Source organism: Syngnathus leptorhynchus, unplaced genomic scaffold (genome assembly GCF_054491065.1).
Source record: "Syngnathus leptorhynchus isolate UIUO unplaced genomic scaffold, UIUO_Slep HiC_scaffold_857, whole genome shotgun sequence".
Lineage (NCBI taxonomy): Eukaryota > Metazoa > Chordata > Actinopteri > Syngnathiformes > Syngnathidae > Syngnathus > Syngnathus leptorhynchus.
Window position 1 is genome coordinate 6,108 of NW_028232684.1, and position 6,393 is coordinate 12,500.

The window sequence follows — 6,393 nt, forward strand, 5'->3', positions numbered from 1 at the left end:
CTAAGCAATTTTAACGGGTTGCCCGGTTCTTTTTTGAACCAGCCCGGTTCTTTTTTTTATCCAGCCTGGTTCTTTTTACACTTCCAGCTGGAGCTCGGGAGCGGCTTTTTGCACAAGAACACGCCGTGTTAGGCTTCCAGGACCTCGGCTAAGCAATTTTAACGGGTCGCCCGGTTCTTTTTTGATCCAGCCCGGTTCTTTTTTTTATCCAGCCTGGTTCTTTTTACACTTCCAGCTGGAGCTCGGGAGCGGCTTTTTGCACAAGATCACGCCGTGTTAGGCTTCCAGGACCTCGGCTAAGCAATTTTAACGGGTCGCCCGGTTCTTTTTTTTATCCAGCCCGGTTCTTTTTTTATCCAGCCCGGTTCTTTTTACACTTCCAGCTGGAGCTCGGGAGCGGCTTTTTGCACAAGATCACGCCGTGTTAGGCTTCCAGGACCTCGGCTAAGCAATTTTAACGGGTCGCCCGGTTCTTTTTTGATCCAGCCCGGTTCTTTTTTTTATCCAGCCTGGTTCTTTTTACACTTCCAGCTGGAGCTCGGGAGCGGCTTTTTGCACAAGAACACGCCGTGTTAGGCTTCCAGGACCTCGGCTAAGCAATTTTAACGGGTCGCCCGGTTCTTTTTTTTATCCAGCCCGGTTCTTTTTTTATCCAGCCCGGTTCTTTTTACACTTCCAGCTGGAGCTCGGGAGCGGCTTTTTGCACAAGATCACGCCGTGTTAGGCTTCCAGGACCTCGGCTAAGCAATTTTAACGGGTCGCCCGGTTCTTTTTTGATCCAGCCCGGTTCTTTTTTTTATCCAGCCCGGTTCTTTTTACACTTCCAGCTGGAGCTTGGGAGCGGCTTTTTGCACAAGAACACGCCGTGTTAGGCTTCCAGGACCTCGGCTAAGCAATTTTAACGGGTCGCCCGGTTCTTTTTTGATCCAGCCCGGTTCTTTTTTTATCCAGCCCGGTTCTTTTTACACTTCCAGCTGGAGCTCGGGAGCGGCTTTTTGCACAAGATCACGCCGGGTTAGGCTTCCAGGACCTCGGCTAAGCAATTTTAACGGGCCACCCGGTTCTTTTTTTTTATCCAGCCCGGTTCTTTTTTTTATCCAGCCTGGTTCTTTTTACACTTCCAGCTGGAGCTCGGGAGCGGCTTTTTGCACAAGATCACGCCGTGTTAGGCTTCCAGGACCTCGGCTAAGCAATTTTAACGGGTCGCCCGGTTCTTTTTTGATCCAGCCCGGTTCTTTTTTTTATCCAGCCTGGTTCTTTTTACACTTCCAGCTGGAGCTCGGGAGCGGCTTTTTGCACAAGAACACGCCGTGTTAGGCTTCCAGGACCTCGGCTAAGCAATTTTAACGGGTCGCCCGGTTCTTTTTTTTTATCCAGCCCGGTTCTTTTTTTATCCAGCCCGGTTCTTTTTACACTTCCAGCTGGAGCTCGGGAGCGGCTTTTTGCACAAGATCACGCCGTGTTAGGCTTCCAGGACCTCGGCTAAGCAATTTTAACGGGTCGCCCGGTTCTTTTTTGATCCAGCCCGGTTCTTTTTTTTATCCAGCCTGGTTCTTTTTACACTTCCAGCTGGAGCTCGGGAGCGGCTTTTTGCACAAGATCACGCCGTGTTAGGCTTCCAGGACCTCGGCTAAGCAATTTTAACGGGTCGCCCGGTTCTTTTTTGATCCAGCCCGGTTCTTTTTTTTATCCAGCCTGGTTCTTTTTACACTTCCAGCTGGAGCTCGGGAGCGGCTTTTTGCACAAGAACACGCCGTGTTAGGCTTCCAGGACCTCGGCTAAGCAATTTTAACGGGTCGCCCGGTTCTTTTTTTTATCCAGCCCGGTTCTTTTTTTATCCAGCCCGGTTCTTTTTACACTTCCAGCTGGAGCTCGGGAGCGGCTTTTTGCACAAGATCACGCCGTGTTAGGCTTCCAGGACCTCGGCTAAGCAATTTTAACGGGTCGCCCGGTTCTTTTTTGATCCAGCCCGGTTCTTTTTTTTATCCAGCCCGGTTCTTTTTACACTTCCAGCTGGAGCTTGGGAGCGGCTTTTTGCACAAGAACACGCCGTGTTAGGCTTCCAGGACCTCGGCTAAGCAATTTTAACGGGTCGCCCGGTTCTTTTTTGATCCAGCCCGGTTCTTTTTTTATCCAGCCCGGTTCTTTTTACACTTCCAGCTGGAGCTCGGGAGCGGCTTTTTGCACAAGATCACGCCGGGTTAGGCTTCCAGGACCTCGGCTAAGCAATTTTAACGGGCCGCCCGGTTCTTTTTTTTTATCCAGCCCGGTTCTTTTTTTTATCCAGCCTGGTTCTTTTTACACTTCCAGCTGGAGCTCGGGAGCGGATTTTTGCACAAGATCACGCCGTGTTAGGCTTCCAGGACCTCGGCTAAGCAATTTTAACGGGTCGCCCGGTTCTTTTTTGATCCAGCCCGGTTCTTTTTCCACTTCCAGCTGGAGCTCAGCAGCGGCTTTTTGCACAAGATCACGCCGGGTTAGGCTTCCAGGACCTCGGCTAAGCACTTCTAACGGGTCGCCCGGTTCTTTTTTTGAACCAGCCCGGTTCTTTTTACACTTCCAGCTGGAGCTCAGCAGCGGCTTTTTGCACAAGATCACGCCGGGTTAGGGTTCCAGGACCTCGGCTAAGCAATTTTAAAGGGCCGCCCGGTTCTTTTTTTGATCCAGCCCGGTTCTTTTTACACTTCCAGCTGGAGCTCAGCAGCGGCTTTTTGCACAAGATCACGCCGGGTTAGGCTTCCAGGACCTCGGCTAAGCACTTCTAACGGGCCCTGGTCCACCCCTGCCAGTGCATTTCAAAACTTGGCATTAATTTCGACCTAAGAGACGAAGTCTGATTTTTTTCTACCACTTGGGCGGCCTTTTTGCACCCAGAACACCCGCACCGGCACCATAAATTCGAAGGGTGCCGAGTGCGTCGGCGCAGATTCTGCGACGGAGTGACACTTCCCTCTTGTGGACATTCGGCGGTAGGTGAAATGCGCACTCGGTCTTCTCTTTTCTTTTCCTTCCAGTGAAACTTTGGCAACATTCTGCGAGCTGCTGGCTTCCAGAACCTCGGCCAAGCAGGTGGAGGATTTTTTTCCACTTCCAGCTGGAGGTGAGGAGGGACTTTTTGGGCAAGATCACGCCGACTTAGCAAGCAAGGTGGAAGTGCCAGCATGCTCCGTGGCTGGAAGTGTGGATGTGCCAGCACCCTCCCTGCCTATGGAAGTGTGGAGCTCCAGCACCCTCCCTGCCTATGGAAGTGTGGAGCTCCAGCACCCTCCCTGCCTATGGAAGTGTGGAGCTCCAGCACCCTCCCTGCCTATGGAAGTGTGGAGCTCCAGCACCCTCCCTGCCTATGGAAGTGTGGAGCTCCAGCACCCTCCCTGCCTATGGAAGTGTGGAGCTCCAGCACCCTCCCTGCCTATGGAAGTGTGGAGCTCCAGCACCCTCCCTGCCTATGGAAGAGCCACCTCCGCGGGCATGCTGCTCAACCACGCCGGCCCAGAGTTCCAGCCGCTCGGCTACACTCTCTCACAAGCCCCGCCTGGAGCTCCCCAGCCCGCCCCTGGTACCTCAACTACCGAGGCCAGCCGCTCGACCAGGCCGGCCCAGAGTTCCAGCCGCTCGGCTTCACTCTCTCACAAGCCCCGCCTGGAGCTCCCCAGCCCGCCCCTGGTACCTCAACTACCGAGGCCAGCCGCTCGACCAGGCCGGCCGAGAGTTCCAGCCGCTCGGCTTCACTCTCTCACAAGACCCGCCTGGAGCTCCCCGCCCCACCCCTGGTACCTCAACTACCGAGGCCAGCCGCTCGACCACGCCGGCGCAGAGTTCCAGCCGCTCGGATAAGCTCTGTCACTCACCCGCCGCGCAGCCACCGGTAACGGGGAAATGTCGCCGCCTGGCGGACACGCCCTTGTAAATGAATGGGCTTTCGCACTTAGTGCAATTTTCGCCAACTCTCTGACTGGAGCTATGGAAGTATGGAGCTATGGAGCCACCAGCCACCCAGGCTGGAGCTATGGAGCCATGGAGCTCTGGTGCTATGGAGCTATGGAGCTCTGGTGCTATGGAGCTATGGAGCTCTGGAGCTATGGAGCCCTGGAGCTCTGGAGGTATGGAGCTATGGTGCTATGGAGCTCTGAAGCCATGGAGCTCTGGTGCTATGGAGCTCTGGAGCTCTGGAGGTATGGAGCTCTGGAGGTATGGAGCTATGGAGCCCTGGAGCCCTGGAGCTATGGAGCCCTGGAGCTATGGAGCCCTGGAGCCCTGGAGCTATGGAGCCCTGGAGCTATGGAGCTATGGAGCCCTGGAGCTATGGAGCTATGGAGCTCTGGTGCTATGGAGCTATGGAGCTCTGGTGCTATGGAGCTATGGAGCTCTGGTGCTATGGAGCTATGGAGCTCTGGTGCTATGGAGCTATGGAGCTCTGGTGCTATGGAGCTATGGAGCTCTGGTGCTATGGAGCTATGGAGCTCTGGTGCTATGGAGCTATGGAGCTCTGGTGCTATGGAGCTATGGAGCTCTGGTGCTATGGAGCTATGGAGCTCTGGTGCTATGGAGCTATGGAGCTCTGGTGCTATGGAGCTATGGAGCTCTGGTGCTATGGAGCTATGGAGCTCTGGTGCTATGGAGCTATGGAGCTCTGGTGCTATGGAGCTATGGAGCTCTGGTGCTATGGAGCTATGGAGCTCTGGTGCTATGGAGCTATGGAGCTCTGGTGCTATGGAGCTATGGAGCTCTGGTGCTATGGAGCTATGGAGCTCTGGTGCTATGGAGCTATGGAGCTATGGAGCTCTGGTGCTATGGAGCTATGGAGCTCTGGTGCTATGGAGCTATGGAGCTCTGGTGCTATGGAGCTATGGAGCTCTGGTGCTATGGAGCTCTGGTGCTATGGAGCTATGGAGCTCTGGTGCTATGGAGCTCTGGAGCTCTGGAGGTATGGAGCTATGGAGCTATGGAGCCACCAGCCAGCACCCTCCGTGGCTGGATCAATGGAAGTGTTTTAGGTACCAGGCAGCCAAAGGGCCGAGGCCTCACGCTCGACCACGCCGGCGCAGAGTTCCAGCCGCTCGGATAAGCTCTGTCACTCACCCGCCGCGCAGCCACCGGTAACGGGGAAATGTCGCCGCCTTGTGGACACGCCGTTGTAAATGAATGGGCTTTCGCACTTAGTGCAATTTTAGCACACTCTCTGACTGGAGCTATGGAAGTATGGAGCTATGGAGCCACCAGCCACCCAGGCTGGAGCTATGGAGCTATGGAGCTCTGGTGCTATGGAGCTATGGAGCTCTGGTGCTATGGAGCTATGGAGCTCTGGTGCTATGGAGCTATGGAGCTCTGGTGCTATGGAGCTATGGAGCTCTGGTGCTATGGAGCTATGGAGCTCTGGTGCTATGGAGCTATGGAGCTCTGGTGCTATGGAGCTATGGAGCTATGGAGCCACCAGCCAGCACCCTCCGTGGCTGGATCAATGGAAGTGTTTTAGGTACCAGGCAGCCAAAGGGCCGGGGCCTCACGCTCGACCACGCCGGCGCAGAGTTCCAGCCGCTCGGATAAGCTCTGTCACTCACCCGCCGCGCAGCCACCGGTAACGGGGAAATGTCGCCGCCTGGCGGACACGCCGTTGTAAATGAATGGGCTTTCGCACTTAGTGCAATTTTAGCCAACTCCGTGGCTGCAAGTATGGAAGTATGGAGCTATGGAGCCACCAGCCAGCACCCTCCGCGGCTGGAGCTATGGAGCTCCGGGGCTATGGAGCTCCGGGGCTATGGAGCTCCGGGGCTATGGAGCTATGGAGCTCCGGGGCTATGGAGCTCCGGGGCTATGGAGCTCCGGGGCTATGGAGCTCTGGAGCTATGGAAGTATGGATGATCCAGCACCCTCCGTGGCTGACCGCTGGTGCTCGGGGCCGGTGAACTCGGCACCCGCCTCCGGCGGGTGCCTCGGTGACCGCCGTCGCTTGGGGCCAGTGAACTCGGCACCCGCCTTCGGCGGGTGCCTCGGTGACCGGTTGTCGCTTGGGGCCAGTGAACTCGGCACCCGCCTTCGGCGGGTGCCTCGGTGACCGGTTGTCGCTTGGGGCCAGTGAACTCGGCACCCGCCTTCGGCGGGTGCCTCGGTGACCGGTTGTCGCTTGGGGCCGGTGAACTCGGCACCCGCCTTCGGCGGGTGCCTCGGTGACCGGTTGTCGCTTGGGGCCGGTGAACTCGGCACCCGCCTTCGGCGGGTGCCTCGGTGGCGGTCGGGGTTGGTGCTTGGGGACCGGCTTCGCTTCTGGAAGTCTGGGGGAGGCGGTCTGGTGGTGGTGGCCGACGTTGATGGTGGTGGGGCGGGAAGAAGAAGGTTATAGTCCCCAGCCCGCCGCATAGGAAAATTTTAGGTACCAGGATTGGATTTTTTTTTGCA